The sequence below is a fragment of the Tauraco erythrolophus genome, chromosome Z (genome assembly GCF_009769465.1).
Source record: "Tauraco erythrolophus isolate bTauEry1 chromosome Z, bTauEry1.pri, whole genome shotgun sequence".
NCBI classification, from domain to species: Eukaryota; Metazoa; Chordata; class Aves; order Musophagiformes; family Musophagidae; genus Tauraco; species Tauraco erythrolophus.
The window spans coordinates 85020056-85036194 of NC_141496.1; the positions used below are offsets into that span (position 1 = coordinate 85020056).

The 16139-nt window shown below is 43.5% G+C and overlaps 1 protein-coding gene across 1 annotated transcript in view; it reads left to right on the forward strand.

Moving 5' to 3' along the window:
* Positions 1 to 854: 854 nt before the first annotated feature.
* PIP5K1B (phosphatidylinositol-4-phosphate 5-kinase type 1 beta) overlaps positions 855 to 16139 on the forward strand; it is a 115519-nt gene continuing 100234 nt past the window's right edge. The window contains exons 1-2 of the mRNA XM_086629004.1: positions 855 to 890; positions 3887 to 4079. The gene's annotated coding sequence lies outside the window, so the exon portion shown is untranslated. The remainder of the gene's footprint in view (positions 891 to 3886; positions 4080 to 16139) is intronic.

Below are 16139 nucleotides of genomic sequence, written 5' to 3' on the forward strand. Positions count from 1 at the left end.
GCAGGCGTACAGCCCCAGTGCTCTGCTCCGAGAAGAGCTCAGGACCTTGCAGGAGAGGCATTCCCTTGAACACGGCAGTGTTGCGGACGAGGCCCTTCCAATCCCCCGTCTTCTTCAGCGGGGAATCTTTGCACATTTGTTCCCCCAGCCTTCTTTCCGCGTTCATTCATCTACACAGATTTATAGCCGTCCTCACTGTCCTACTTCCCAATACCTCCCTGAGGCCTAGAAAACTTAAACACGGAAAGTACAAAACGCTGGGGGAATTAACAGCTTGGATTTTCTGCTTTCTCCGGGGACACGGGGGAGCCCAGGCGAATGCTGCAGTGACGGCTCTTGTGTGGTCCCGCTCAGGGCGTACCCGTCTCCCGGTGGCCAGCCCAAAGGGTTTTACAGGAGAAGCAGTACTCGGAGCTCGCACGCAACGAACGAACGCAACCCTGGAGAAAACAAAACGAGAGGCAAGGGAGTAAGCAGGCGACAGACGGTGATGGTCCGTCCGTCCCGCCAAAACCCAGACAACCGGTGCTGCCACACGCCCGTGCAGCACCACGGCCCTGGACACCAAAGCAGGACGCAGCCTTTCATGACCCCTGGCAGCCGTCGTCCCTGGGACCCGGGGCCCGCAACCGCCAGCCGCTCCCCCGCCCTGGGCCCCCACGGTGCCCCACACACCCTCCTGCACCCCGAGCGCCCGCAATCACAGCGCGACAGCCGGCACACGACGAGCGGCGGCAGCCGAGGCCACGGCGACCCGCGGCCGGGGCGGGGAGGACGCGCACGTCGCACCGCCTCGGCGGGCGGGGCGGGAGGAGCCGGTCCGCGGGCGGGGCCTGGGCCGCGGCCCGCCGCGCCGCGCCGCTCCGCCCGGCCACACACGGGCGCTGGAGGTGAGGGAGCCGCGGCGGTGCGCTCCGGCCGAGGCGGGGGGCGGCAGCGCGGTCCCCCGCTTCGGCCTCGGGGGACTCGGGGGGGCGACAGAGGCGGCGGGGGGGGGGGCGAGGGGGGCCTCGCCGGCGGCCCCCCCAGTCGTGCTCCGGGCACCCGCCGGGCGAGGCGGGAACATCCGTCGGTGCCGCGCCTCTGCTTTCTCTCGCCGCGTCTTTCCCTCCCGGGGGGGTGGGCGGTCTCGCCGCGGGGCGTGGAGGGCTTCGGCGCGGGCTGCTGTCCGTGTTTTTTTTTCCCGATTTTATTTCCAGGGCTGTTCGGTTCCCTCCCCTGGAGGCAGCCTGTGGGGCGAGCCGGGCGGCGTGGAGCCGAGGGCTGGGCGCCGGTGGGCGCCCCGAGCCGGGCCGGGGCAGGTGCCGAGCTGGGCCGGGCGCGGCGGGTCTCGGCCCCCACTGGGCAGACCCATCTGCACCCGAGGCCGTACCGGCTGCAGCCCGGAGGACTGACGGAAAACGCTTCTCGTTTCTGGACTTTGAGTGTGTGTTTGTTTGTTTGGGGGTTCTGTGAACTTCCACGGACTTTTAAATCTTTTAATTGTGAGAGTGTCGGTTTTTGAGATAAAAAAAAAAAAAAAAAACCAACAAACCAACTCAAAACCAACAGCGTGGGAGGGGCGGGTTCCTGCTCGCCTGAGGCACTGGCCATTCCAGGATTAAGCTCTGCTGCGATTGAAGGAGCTTATCCAGGTGTGCGCAGCCCATCCCCGTGGAGGTCCGGCTGGGCGCCGCAGGACGGCTCCTCGCAGCCGCCGCTCGGCAGAGCTGGGCTGGACTGGGGCGTTTTGGTTCGAGATGCTGGTTTTGCTGAGTAGTGCCCGGCAGCAGGAAACTCTTCGAGTAGTAAACTTACCTCTTAACACCGTAAAGTGGCTTCCCTAAAGTAGCGATGTTTCCCACAGGCTGCTGAGGTGGTCAGAGGTTGGGGTGGTTTTTTTTCTCCCCTCCTTTTCTTTTCAGTGCTGCTGCTTTAAAACAGAGCTTTGGTACGTGCTGTTGCTTTAGGAGAACTTTGTGCACTTGTTATGTTAGCTCTCCCAAAGGAAATGCAAATATACTTGTTTCATGTTGCTTCTAAAAGGATATTGCTTAAGGTGAAGAAACGGTGGTTTTTGTTTCTTTTCTTTTGTTAGAGAGTTACGTATTTCTGGAAATGTTTTGAGCTAACGTTTGGATAATGTAAAGTGGAGGAGGGCTGAGATAAAAATTAAAACCACAGACACTCTTCTTAAAACGCACCTAACGTAAGGAGCATTGGCAGTTCGGGAGTTAGTGAATGTCTGTTGTAGCACCCACTGTTTTTTTTGTGTCTCGACATGAATTTGTAGGATGTTTATCCCATGGTTTATTGTGGTAGAAATGCGTTTTATTAGATTTCATTAAATGATCTTTCAAAATTCTTTGATCTTCAAAGCAGAGAATATGTAGTCCGATGAATGCCTAATGTAGTTGTTACTCTGACTCTTCCAGAACCTAAAAAACATAAATAATTTGTCACATCTCTTCCTTCACCCAGATGCTTTCTCCCATCCTTAATGTGCTTTTTTGCCTTGCAGCCATCTCAAAATTAATTCATGAAAACCAGAATCGAACACAAATATTTAAATATGTTTTGTTTTTAAAGGTCAATTTCTGGTAATTAAATATATCGAGGGGAAAAATAAAACATGCTTGTAAAAATGTTCCTCTTTGCTCTTTTCATTTTACTGTATTACATCTCTTTCCTGGATTCTTCCCCTCCCTCAGTTAGATAAAACAAGGAGTGGAAAATGATGTTCCAGTTTAGGAATTGATCCTTAAGCTATTAAAAACAGCAGGAGGTTTCTTTCACTGGGTTCAGTTGGTGCCAGTTTAGAGCTGTTTGTAGTCTTTGGTTATGTATTTAGGTCTTCTTGATATTGGGAGAACTGAAACGTGCTTAAAAATAAGCATATGCTTATATGGTTTGCTGTAATAGTGTGTGTTTGTGGAATGGTGTTGACTTTTCTTCAGTTTTGTTTCTTATCTAACCGTAAGTAGCTAAGGGATTTCTTTTTTTTTTTTTTTTTTTTACTTTTGACACCAGCAGAATGGGCCAGAAACTACAAAAAATCCTTTTTTCTGTGGCTCGCAAAGTGGGTCCATATAGTGCTGAAAACGTGCTTACTGGTTCTCGCAGCTCCATGTGTGCAGTGTCTGCTCTGTGTGTTTGTGGTCTGTGTAACCAAGGCACGTTAGGTGTGTGTTGGTGTTCTTGGCTACTTTAGGATGGAAGCTGGCAACAGCCTTTCTTCAGGACCTGGGAAGCTGTTTCTAAGGTGCTGCGTGTCCCATCCGTTGCCCCTCCTTCCTCCACAGCTTGCAGTTGGTTTTAAGGGGAGATAAGAGCTGGCACAGCTTCTGTGCCGTTTGCAGCACTCTGCAGGATACAGTGCTGTGCTAACAGTTGCTCGGAGCCTGCCTGAGCTTTTGTCTTTCTTACACAATGATTGCAGAATGTACACTTGTTAGTGTTGCAGTGTGGTTACTTTGGTTACTGCTGGTAAATTATATGGTGCTACAGTTGAAATTTATATGCTGTGGAAGCTAAAAAGCAAACTTCATTCATCAGGCAAAATAAAACGTGCACTTAGAAGCATACAGATGAGCAGTTTCATATATTTTGTAATGTTCAAAACCCCATATTGCTTAGACTGAATAGCAAACTCTGCACAAGTTTAAATGCAACGAAATGCATTTCTAATTTAAGTCTTGCTGACAGTGCTAGGCAGGGATTGGGAAGAGGGTCCTCACACCTTCCCTGACATCCAATGTCAGATACAGCTTGGACCATTCTTCATCTTCTAGGTGTGATTTGTATTCGAATCCATTCTGTACTGTACCTGTTTGTTGTGCGTCTGCACCACTGATGCTCTGAATTTTATTTTCCCTAAATAGATCGAGTGTCTGATTTGTCATTGCAGATTCCTGCTGTGGTTATGAGGTCATGCATCTTGTCTTATTCTTCACGTTTGTACAGTCCAGAAAGAGCTTTTTCTCCTTCCGTATAAGGAAGAAACTTCAAGTCCTCCCTCAGTGAGCTGGAAATTCCATCTTTTTGTCTTCCCTCTTCGCTCTTCAGTTGTGAACTAGAAAGCCATACCAGCCTGTTGCGAGGTACAATATCTACCATTTTACTGTTATTTCCTCCTTGCTGTAAAACTAGCTGTTTTATTTGTCATCGGCAAAGTAGGGGGAAGTTGTAGGTGTTGCAAATGCCTTGTATATTTTCATCATTGCCCAGATATCCTTGTGATTTGTATTTTGAAATATGAGATTTTAAAAAAACTAAATAGTAAGGTAGCGTTAGTTTCTTCAGTATGTCATGGCTATGATCTGCCTCATAATTAAGAAGTAAGTTACTTGTAAAATTTTGTGTGGTGCCGTGTACGCACATAGTCATAGGACACTTCTGTCTAGTAAAGCAGGTACTGGATGATGGCCATTTTACTAACTGTGCTCATTTTTATTGCTAGCTCTTCTAGCTCAAGATTCGTGTCTTCTGTGCCTGCATGCCACCTGGCAAGCCCCCTGTGTTTGGTACACTTTGTTGTTTATGTGATTCTTGTAACTGCAGTATTTCAAATTCTGTAGATAGCGGTGCACCTTCTGAAATGTCTCTCTGAGGCCAGGGAGCACGCCCTGGAGCTGAGACACGGAGGCTGAAAGATTCACCCAGTGCCATGTAAGAAGTGCATGTCTGCAGGTCATGGCCCAGTTTTTAATAAGATGATTTTCATCCTCTCTTAGTACAGACCAATTCACTGCGAATCATGAAACTCATCCTATGAAAAAAGTGCCAGGGATCTGGAATCGGGTTCCGCTTGGCTCATTTTGTTTCTGTACAAACTTATTGACTTGCAGTTTTCTGGCACTTGAAGATATAAATCAGAAAGCCTATTTTGGTGTCCTTTGAGTAGAGCTAGTTTATGATCATAATTATATAGTGGACACAAATACAAAGATGATTCGATTACACAAATACTTTAGAAAATTTAATACAATTCTGCCATGGTTTTAACCCAGCTGCCAGCCAAACACCACACAGCCACTTACCCTCCTCCAAGGGACAGAGGAGAGAATCAAAGGGGTAAAGGCAAGGAGACTTGTGGGTTGACATAAGAACAATTAAATACTTGAAATAAAATAAAACTAGAAGTAATAATGATAAAATAATAATTAAAATTATGATAATACATACAAGTGAGTAATGCACAGTGCAATTGCACACCACCTGCTGACCAACGCCCGTCCTGTCTGCAGCTAGTGATTCCAGAAGAGGGAAATCCCGAAAACAGCAGTCCTGGGATCCAGAAAAGAGAGGAAGCTTCCCGGCCAACCCTCATCTATATGCTGAGCATGATGTTGCATAATATTCCATCGGCTGATTTGGGCCTAAGCCCACATCCTAACCCAGCAATTGTAGGTCCTTTGGTCTGGCTGTGCTCCCTCCCAGCTTGTTGTGCACCTGCACACTGGCAAAGCAGGGGAAGTTGAAAAGTGCTTGATTTCTTAGCAGCAAGTAAAAACATCGGTATAGTGTCAACGTTCTTCTAAATCCAAACCAGCCCTATTCCAGCTCGTAGGAAGAAAATTAACTCTATCCCAGCCGAAATCAGAACAGAGTCAATAGTCGAAATACTGCTGTAATTTATAAATGCAGTTATGAAATCTTGTTCACAACTCCAGAAACATAGCTCTGCCCTTTGAACTGAAGGAAACTGCTAGCATTTAAGTTTATAGCTTGATGAGCGGTTCAGTTCAATGGAGTGTTGCCTTCAGCACCGAAGCTGACTTAAAAATACTACAACTGTTGTGACAGTTTGCCACTTTTATTGACAGTGATTGCACAACTGTTGGTGAGGCTTTGTGGTAATATCGGACCACTGATATTTTTAACTGATCCAGGTTAAAAATAACTTCTCAAGAACAAAAGAAATCAGTGTGGATGGCGACTGTTTTTCAACTGACTCTTTAGCTGGTACAATTTGCTGGTATGATTGTGGCATCATGCTGCAGGGGTGTTTAAATGGCAGTGGAGAGGCAAAAGTGGAATTAGTAGAGAGAGACCTGTTAGCTTCTTTTGCTCTTGAGAAAATAGTATGGGAGATTGCCATCAGCTCTCTTGTAATCCAGTCAAGAGAGAGAAACTTGTTGCTAGATGGCAACAGCTGTTGTCCCCACCATGTCCCTGATCTGCATCGTAGTCTAAATCTCATTTTCTGGCCCATCAGGGCTTTTTCTCTCGTTGACACAAGCTATAGCGTAGCAAAACCCGTGGACAGACCTGTGTCTGCAAAGGGAGTGAATGGGCCAGATTCTCCGTGGGCTGTTTTGTACCCAAAATTTCCCATCCCTCTCTATCTGGGAAAGTAATTTGGGTTTTCGTCCTGCTGATTTTTTTTTGCACAAGAAGTTCTTGGCCAGGGTACCGGTGTGAGCAAGCTCAAGGCCAGAGGATACACCCATGCAGCTAAATGATAGCTTAATTGTAGCAGGGGTGTGCCTGTCGCTCTCCAGGTCTCAGCATAGCTAGTCCCAGCAGCAGCAGCTAGAAGAGCAGGGAGGTACCACGGGTGGCAAGCTGATGGGAGCCCCAGGTCTGCACTGGGCCTGGTATCCTGTGCTGGCCTCTGTTCCGCGTTACTTTGCTGCTCTGGCTGACTGGTGTGTGTAGAAAGGTCTCCCAGTGCTGGAATGGCACTCCCACTTAGTTACGTAAACTCTTGTGAAGCCTGCCATTGGCCATGAGACCTGATAAGTGTTTCCCCTTGAATTCACTACAAACCGTTGTTTCTTCCCAAATCTAAGGTTGATTTTTTTCCAGTTCATGAAGAGGATTAACTGCATGAGATGACATGTCTTAAATTGTCGTTTGCTCATTACTGGTGATTTTTGAGGCAACAGTAGGGTTACAGGCTGTGTGTCAAATGGTCTTAATGTTTTTTTAGCTTATTGAAGGTTTCTACTGGTCTCCAAGTGATTTGGAGGACAGTTCGTTGTCGGTTCGCTTACAAAATTTGGGATGTATGTTTTCTTTCTTTGTTGTCCTCCCCCCCAAAAAACTGAGTTGTTAGTAAACTGTCCTAAGCACCCAAGACCCAGGGAAATGGGGAGCAGGCAAATTTTCACTTGGGTAATGTAAAAATTCATTGCGGCCGCCACTGCTGCCTATCTCCAATCAGAACATTAATGAAAATATTTCTTTTGGGTCAAGATGACAGTCTTCATGGTTACGTACCTTCTCTAACCCAAGCTGTAAAGTTGTAGGATTATTAAAAAGGAGCTTAGAAATTCATGGGCTTCCTGTTACGGCTATATATGAAAATCTTCAGAGGATGACTGAACTAACTGGAAAGATTCTGAGGTTCCCTGGATACTGCTAAGGTAACTTTCTGTCTTGAAAGGTTCTGCAGATGTTCTTTCCCTTTGTACCTAATTAAAGTCTTGGTTGTAATGTGTCATGAGTCAAGGCCTGAGAGTAACGCACTGTTTGTACGAGACCGTGCCCAGGTTTACAGTGTGGCAGGTAGCAGCACGACATGGATTGCTGGTGCTTCCATCTCGGTAAGATGTGTGTGTGCAGTGGTATCCAATTGGCTTGCCTGCCAGATAACAGTAGGACAGTGACTTTTTTTTTATCTCTGGAAAATAACCAAAACCATCTCAGGTAAGACTACTGAACTTTATTTTCAGTGGTGCTATCTGAGTTAAGTTTTTTAGATCCCTTTATTACTTAAGGTTATTTCAGTGTCAGGTCTGACATTCAGAACCCCAGTAAGGGATGCGTCATGGACCTTTGTCTTTAGCGTGTGCATTTCTTGTTCTAATGTCTTACAGATTTGAGAGGGCTTGTGTACTGATTTGTCTGAATATACAAATATTTTCGTATGCGTAATTCTAAAAACATATCGCTGAGGCAATAATCCCTGAGGGAACTGGGACTGTTTAGTCTGGAGAAGAGGAGGCTCGGGGGCTCTACAATTACCTGAAAGGAAGTTGTAGGGAGATGGGGATCGGTCTCTTCTCCCGTGTTATGAATGACAGGACGAGAGGAAATGGCCTCAAGTTGCGCCAGGGGAAATTTAGGTTAGATATCAGGAAAAATTTCTTTCCAGAGAGGGTTGTGAAGTGTTGGAACTGGCTGCCCAGGGAGGTGGTGGAGTCCCCATGCCTGGAGGTGTTTAGAAACCGTGTGGATTTGGTGTTGAGCAACATGGTTTAGGGACCCTGACAGTGCAGGGTGAATGGTTGGACTCGATGGTCTTGAGAGTCTCTTCCAACCAGATGATTCTATGATTCTATTCAGCCTTTTTTTTCCAGTGTGTCTGCTGACCATGTTAGGAGAGGTTTATCTGAGGATGAAGGCTGAAAATTTATCTTTTCTGGCTGATGGAGAGGTTGCCACGCAGTGTAGTCTTTCGGCTTAGGAGTCAAGGTAAAGATTACTGCACTTTTGCCCTCTTCATAGTGCAAAGCTTAATCAGCAGATCCACACCTGCAGGCGCTGATGAGGATCTCCTCTGTTTTTCTTTGTGATAAGTTTTATGTGAGTCTATTCAGAGAGCAAAGGGGATGGTCCTGATTTGTGTGGTGTGGAGATTGCTTGTTACCCAGCCCACCCAGCTGCTGGTCACTACGCTGCAGAGAGATAAAGCGGTATTTCTGTGACCCTCAGAATTCTGAATGAGTAATCTGGCAAGAAAAAAGCGTGTGTGGCTTACCTTCCATGGAGGAGCACACCCTTAAGTCAGACTTGAGTACCCAAGTCTTGCAAAAAATTGTGTCTTTGCTTGATTTGGAGTCATGTGGAAATCAGTATGGATAATCATATAAGGTATATTGCAGTGCATGAAGGCAGGCACACACAGGAGCCTTTGAGAGACTGGTACTTTAGTCCTTTATTCCCCACTCGACCTTGCACACGCTTTGAGGAAAAAAAACTTTCACGTTCAGAGTGGTAGTGGAAGATTCTGGGAGAGAAGAGAGAAGTCCCACCAAGTCCAATCACTTTGTTCAGCATGGAAACAAAGGAAGTACTGTGAAGAGGTTTTTGGCTAGGAAACAGAAAACCTTTTCATGAGAGTCCACAGCTTCTGGTTTTATTTTTAATACAAACATGATGATGTAACAAGTCATCTCATTAAGTAATGATACTCGTACCTTTCATGTTATCGGCTTTTGTTTATACTATAAACCTTTTGGCAACTATTCACAAATCACTACAGTAGCACACTGAAATACTGCAAACGGAAAGAACATTATCATGTTATCTCTGAGCAGCAAAAGAAATCTGAATTAGAACCTTACTTTGCTTCGGGGCTTTGCTGGTCTTTACACTAGAAATAGCTTGAAACTACTGGGGATGTGGGTGAGTAAAGATCACATAGTCTTTCACGATCACTTTTTCTCTGATTGTTAAACTTCTGCTGAAACGCGCAGTGGTGATGCCGTCAGAGGTGTGGAGCTGCTGGGACTGCTTTAATCTTCACTCGTGTGACTCTAAGCATATGCAGAAAGCAGAGATGACATTGTCAAAGAGCCTATTTGTCTTCTGATTTCTACGCAGAAAAACACACATGACATGTCGTTGCTTGGTGTGCAAATAATGGTATTCAAGTATGAAATATATTAAAAGTCCCTAAAATTGAAACACAAATAGCTGTGTAATTTTAAGATATTTTCAAAATTCTGTTGTAACTAGACAAAACAATGAATTTAGGAGAGGTTTTTAGTGATGACTGATTCTGAGAAGGAAGAGACCTCTTCAATAAAGTAATTCATAATAATTCTGAAGGACCTCTTAAATGGCAATGTGAATGGCAAATTGCTTTTGTTTTGTTTATTTAGGAATACGTGCTAAAATCTTCACTGTTAATTTAACATTTAATTTGTTTATATTTTTTTTGAAGCTGAGATTAAAAGAACGAGTACCTTATAAGTGTTCATGTTAAGATGGTTCATGTACTGCTTCACATCTGAACTCTATTCTTAAGGATGTTTTATTCATAGTCTTAGGCTTCAGTGTTTGAAAAAAGAAATTCCAACAGCAGGAGGAACATCCTACTTGTTAGCCCTCAAAACTTTAATTAAGTCTTGGAATATTGTAAATTGTCATCTTTGCTCAGTCCCAAGCTCTCTGTCTGGAATTATGTAGAACATGGGCAACTAATTTTGCCCTGTCTGTGGAGAAATATTTTTAATTGCCTGCATTTGTTAAACAGCAGATTCGGTGCACTGTGGTATTCTCATGCAGAATAGCCAAGAGACATACCAGTGCCTAGCTAGACTGGCTGTTTTGTAAGGCCACCCTTTGCCTTTTTTTAGGGTTCACAAGGTTGCTTCTCTGTAGGTTACTATTGTTCTAAAGAACACACCAGTTTTTGTTGTGTGTTGGTGTATACCTAGGTGTGACTTTTGTCATATGCTTTGCATACACTTACATTGGAGTCTGAAGTCTTACTGCAGACAGACAGACAGACAGACCCCGCCTAGGACTGTCGGTATTATTTGACTGGCTGTTTGTTGCAGAGTAGCAAGACCAGAGGTTTTGAGCAGTGAATGAATACTTTGAGTCACCTGCAGCCTCCTCAGCCTGCAATGAAGGCAGTGTTTCCTTCATTTATGTCTCCTTACCTCAGCAGGCAGACTCTGTTATTATTTGTGTGAGCACAGGCCTTTCCGTGGTGCTGTAATTACAAGAGCGAGCGTACAAGGCTTCAGGAGAAAAGAAGAAACACGTTTGGAACCACTCTTCAGAGTTACTGGTTCTGAAATCGGGATTATTGCATCTGTTAGCAGCTGAACTGATCAATTAACTTCCTCTTTCTGATAGCAATCCGGTAAGCCATTAAGCTAATTATTCTGTTGCTAATTAGTACTCTCACTTTTTTTCCTTCTCTGTATAGGCATGGTTGTAAAGGGGTGTCTGTAAAACGCCCTTATCTCACTCTTAATTTTAAAAGATACTGTGCTTACTGTGGGAAGGCTGATTGTCTTGTAAGGTGAACGTACCTTGCAACACTAAGAAAGGAAATTGTTATCTCTGTGTTTCAGCAATGTGCATTAGCAGTATTTTCTTGCTGTAGGAATAGTCAGAAATGTTGTTTAGATAGGAAAAAAGAGCCATGGTCTATACTGTCCCTGGGGGCCCCAGTTTCTAGAATCAGCTGGATTTCTTTGGGATCTGAACTCCATTGTATGAAAGCCCAAACAGAGCATGCCTTGCATGTTACTGACTTCTGAGTTTATTTTGACAAGTCTTTTCGATGTTTGAACCTACCCAGCTTCTTTCTGCTTCATATGCTTTACGCTGCAGAGGTGACAGGAACTCTACAGGGTGGAAAATGCATCAGAAGATTGACATGTCAAGCTGGCTGTCAGGGAGCAGTATCCTCTTTACCTCAGTTTCTCTAGAGGAAAAGTTGTGTAAGGATCCCTACAGTAGTTGTGTACCACAGAACTCATTGCTCAGGAAAGAACACTGTAGTTTAAATGCATTTGTGATCAGGCTATGACTTCAGTGCAGCCCCAGAGCAGTTGTGCATCGTAGGAGTATCCTACCTCATGTTTTTGGTGCTTGAATTTATTTACCTGTGATGTAAGAATGATAATTTTTTAATAGCTGTTTGACCTTTTATGGAGGTCAATCATTAACTAATAAGCAGCCATGAACATCTGCATAATTACTAAGTGTAATTACCTTTAGCACTCGCCTTGACTCCTCCCAGTTTGTGCATACACATTGCAGAGACTACCCGTCGTTCAGAATTGCCCTTTTTCATCTCACCACTTGAATCATGGTTCCAAGTTCAGGATGAAGTGACAATCTGCGACCATAGAATGTTGTAACCTTTCGTGCAGTCCCGCTGTTCGCTTTGTTAGTTTGCTGCACAGGCTTCTCATCCACAGCCTCTTCCTCTGACACATGCAGGAGCTGAAGTGGTAAGATCTGAGTTTGGGTATTCTTTGGGCAAGCAAGGGAAGCCTCTGCTAGGGGTAAGTGTGTGCCCTAATGTAAAGATTGAAATGGGGCTTCTACCTGGCCACAGCTTTTCCGTACTTGCCCAAATTTCTTTTATCTGGGCAAAGACCTCTCTGGCCCTTGCTAGGAGTGATCCCAGTGGCAGCTTTGCTGGTGCCCTCAATCAGCCTTGTGGCACAATGGTCTGGGCAGATGTGTCCCAGGACACAGCTGTCGGGGAAACACCAATGCAGGGTTGATGCAGATGACTGATAGCAAGGAGGTGTGCATCTAGGGTACATGTAACTTATTACCATAAAGAACTGGTGCACGTGCATTATCTCTGGCTGGTTTGGATCCATGTTTAACTTATAAATGAACAGTGAAAGTCACCTGTGTTTGAAGGACTGTCTGATCTCTTTGGTCGCAGTGTGATATTATGCAATGAAGTGTAGCTTTGCGTGTTTCATTCTGCTCACATCAAGTTGTGTTTGAGTAATTAAAAGTTCTGTTTCAAAAAAAAGAAAAAGGCTAATTGACAGACATCTTTTTATTAAATTAAAGCATTTAGTCAGAATTGTAGTAATTAAAAAAAGCATCTGTACTAATTGTATATTGGACGCTAAGTCACTTAACTTCATTATTTTAAACAATAATATATATTGCCAGGTCATACTCTAACTTTGTACATTTGTGTTTCAAAAGGGGGATACGGTAGATTGGTATTTTTTTTCCCCTGCCCTGAGGCAGGCTACCAAAACATTAGAGTGGTTTATTTCAGAAATATACACCACAGCAGTTATGATAAAATATCTTTCACACTTTTTCCGTGTGTGGCAGTATAGCAGCTCTTACTTGAGCTGAATCTTACCTACTTAACGACTGCATCCCTGTGCCAGGCTGAATTTGTGATCAGAGAGGCCTTGGAAGTCGGTGGGAGACAGTAATGTCAAGCAGTTCATAGCCCTTTCCAAAACTCAAGGAGATTTCCTCTTGGTTGGGAGGGGCTCAAGGAAGAGCTTAAATCTAAAATCATCGTGTTCAGTTGATTTTAATCGAAATTTATCTGGTGTATTCGTTTGTTGTTCATATAGATACTATAGAACTTTGAGTTGAATTTATGCAGCTGACAAATACGATCTGAAATACCCTCAATCTTCTAATTTCTTTGTCCAAGCAAGCGTGATTTCTTTAACGTCCAGTCTTTTTTAATCTATCTTTTTAATGTCTGTTATATGTCTGATTTAATCTTCAACATCATTAGCTATAGCAAATGTGAAGCACCATTAGCTATAGCAAGTATGAACGCACGAGTAGATTGTCTGTTTGGAATGGATAAACTGGAGGTTAAAATTCCAGTGGCAATTTCAGCTGCCTTCAGCTACAGGTAGATGTGTAATAACAGACTGTGGTAGGAAGTAATTTATAAGTTGTTTGCTTGGTTTCGTTTGTTGTTTTTTTTGTTTTTTTTTTGTCGCAGCATGACATTAGTAGAAGAATTTAGCTTTACTTTGCTATACCTGCAAAATGATGATGAAGTGCGTGACGAGAAGCGCGGCTCATAAAACTTAAGTTAAAAACAAAAGGTGCCTTAGGATATTTTTGTTGGCTACTGTTGAGTGATGTCTTGATTTTTACATGAATTCTTTCTGCTTTGAAGCTCCATCTTGAAGGTCTAATTACAGGAATGATAAGTTATTCTTTCAGGAACGGTAACTTATTCTTTGTTAAAATGTAAACATTTTTCTCAGTGTTTGCAATACTAATATTGTGCTAAAGCATCACAAATTGTATAAGAATTGCTAGAAATATAGATGTTTTTATGAAGTAGCTTAAAGAGTAAGTAATTAGGCATAGTGAAAAATTAAGCTTGATTATTCCGCTTGCAATAATCTCTAGGGATATTAGGGATGAACCTCTGACTGGAATTTATTTAAATGCTTGGATTAAAACTTTTTTGCAGTAGCGACTGCATTAAATATTTTGATGCTTGCTTGCAGGGCTCATTTAGTATTGTTTATCTTATGTTTTTATGCAGAATACGTTTGAAACATGAGAGAATTACGTTTAGAGGCAGCAAAGCTGAGGCTGAAAAGGTTGGGAGCAAGCAATTTTTGACTTAGCTGTTTTGGTGGTACTTCTGCTAATTGAAACAAAGCAGCTCTTGCCACACGGAGATGGAAAGTCAGAATTTTTGTGTGGAACTTCAGAAATATTCAGTATCAACTTCAGTTCTGTGAATTTGTTGCTTCCACCTGTCAACTGTAAATGATATTTAGAAAGTGCCTTGGAAACTCTGAGAAGTACTATATAGTATGTATCTACAAAGTGAGAATGGTAGTATGGTGGTGATATACTCAAGGGTGGGATTTGCAGGAGCACCCGCAAACTTGGATTGGGGAAAAATGAAGTTCTTCGATGGCTTTCTTGACTTCCATGAGGTTTGCTGGATACTGTGTCTTCCCTGTTAAGATTAAATGTAAATTTCCAAACACAGATTTTTATAAAGCACACCTTATCCAACTTGGCATTTTATTGAAGAATTAAAGCTAGCTGGTGTATGGAGATGAGTAGTTCAGCAGGCTGCAGCTAGGCACTGAAGATAAAAACATTCATGGATGTCAGTATATAAGGCATAGGCTAAATAAATTTTTTGCTATTAAAAAGTTGTACTTAGATTGTCGAGTTCAACTCAATACTCTGCGCAACAAGCTTAAAACCTGGGATATGAGGAGAAGATCAGGGCTCAGCCTGGGAGAGCTGTTGAGTCCCTATGGTTTCTTCTGGCAGAACTGAGGGATGCAAAGGTTTAGCCCTTTATGTCAGAGACATTTGAGGACTAAACAAAAACGTTCCAAGAACTGTACCTTTAAGGGCTAGCTGAAAAAAGAAGAAATGCAGTGTACTGAGCACAGGAAAGGAGGGTGCTGTCCCCGTTGTGTGGTGTTTCCCGTGGTTTGTCCCTGTGTCACAGTAGAGCGGTGCACTCTGCCTGTTGCTGGTCTGTATGCACGGTAAGCAAACGCAGGCTGTGAACCTACTTGTGCTGTTGGGTCTCCAGGAAGCTCCAGCAGCACACCGAGAGTCAGATTTGGCACTGTGAACCATCTATGTTATTTAAGAGTCCTTGACAAGGTATTTCATGCCATGTATTCCATTAGGTATCTTTTTGTTTGTGCCTGGAAGGTATTGGCATGTATTCTACACTACCATACATGTTCTATGGGCCCACAGCACTGTATGCACGTAACTGAGTCAGACCTGGCATTCACTGAGTAATTAGCAAAGCCACCAGCGATGTTGGCGAGTTATAAGCTCATTTGTGATCCTTCCATCAGTTCATTTACATTGTCTTCAGGAGAACAGGGCTCTCTGCAGAAAAGCAAACGTTTCAGTGAACCAAACCCTCAGACAGTGAACTATCATTTTAGCTGTGTGCAATGGCTATTAAATGTAGAGGAAGGGAAATAATACCATTTGTTCTGGTTTTACGTTCTTGCACTGACAGCAGATAACAGAGCTGGGTGACAACAGTAGCAAAAGCCATCTTGCAAGCAATATTATTCTAGGTAGCCTGGGAATGGTATGTGTGAGATTATTTTGTCTCCACTATGTTGCATTCTGCTGAGTTAGCACCAAAGATGTTTAATAAGGTCTTTAAAAACTGGGGTACAGAGGCAAACTGTATACCCAGGTATCTGAGTTTCACTGGGAAGAGAAATTCCCATCCTGCTCAGCCAGAATTGGATCGATTTAGAAGTGGTTCATGAAATATGGTTGGCACTGCAGCTTCTGCACCTCCCATTGACAAGGAATTATTTTTTTTTGGTGCAGCAATAAGGCCTAAGAATGCCAGTAATTGACAGCAAGTTCGGCTAAACAAGGACTTAAACAAATGCAGCACAAAGTAATTTGTCTGTTTAGTTGCTATGATAAAGATAGAGATTTGAAAGCCAAGAGTCACTCAGATCTAATACTGTGTTGCAGTGCCACACACAAAAAATTCTAGGTGATTTTGAATACAATTAAAACCAATTCCTTTTTTTTAAAAATCACAGTCTTCCAACGTTGGCTATAGGATTGGAGAGGTGACCTGTTATTCACTGATTCATAATTTGTATTATGCAATGATGTTAATAAAAATAGTCAAATATTTGTTTTGATTTTATTTGAATTTCATGTATTTTAAGAACATATCTTCTCATATGTAAGAA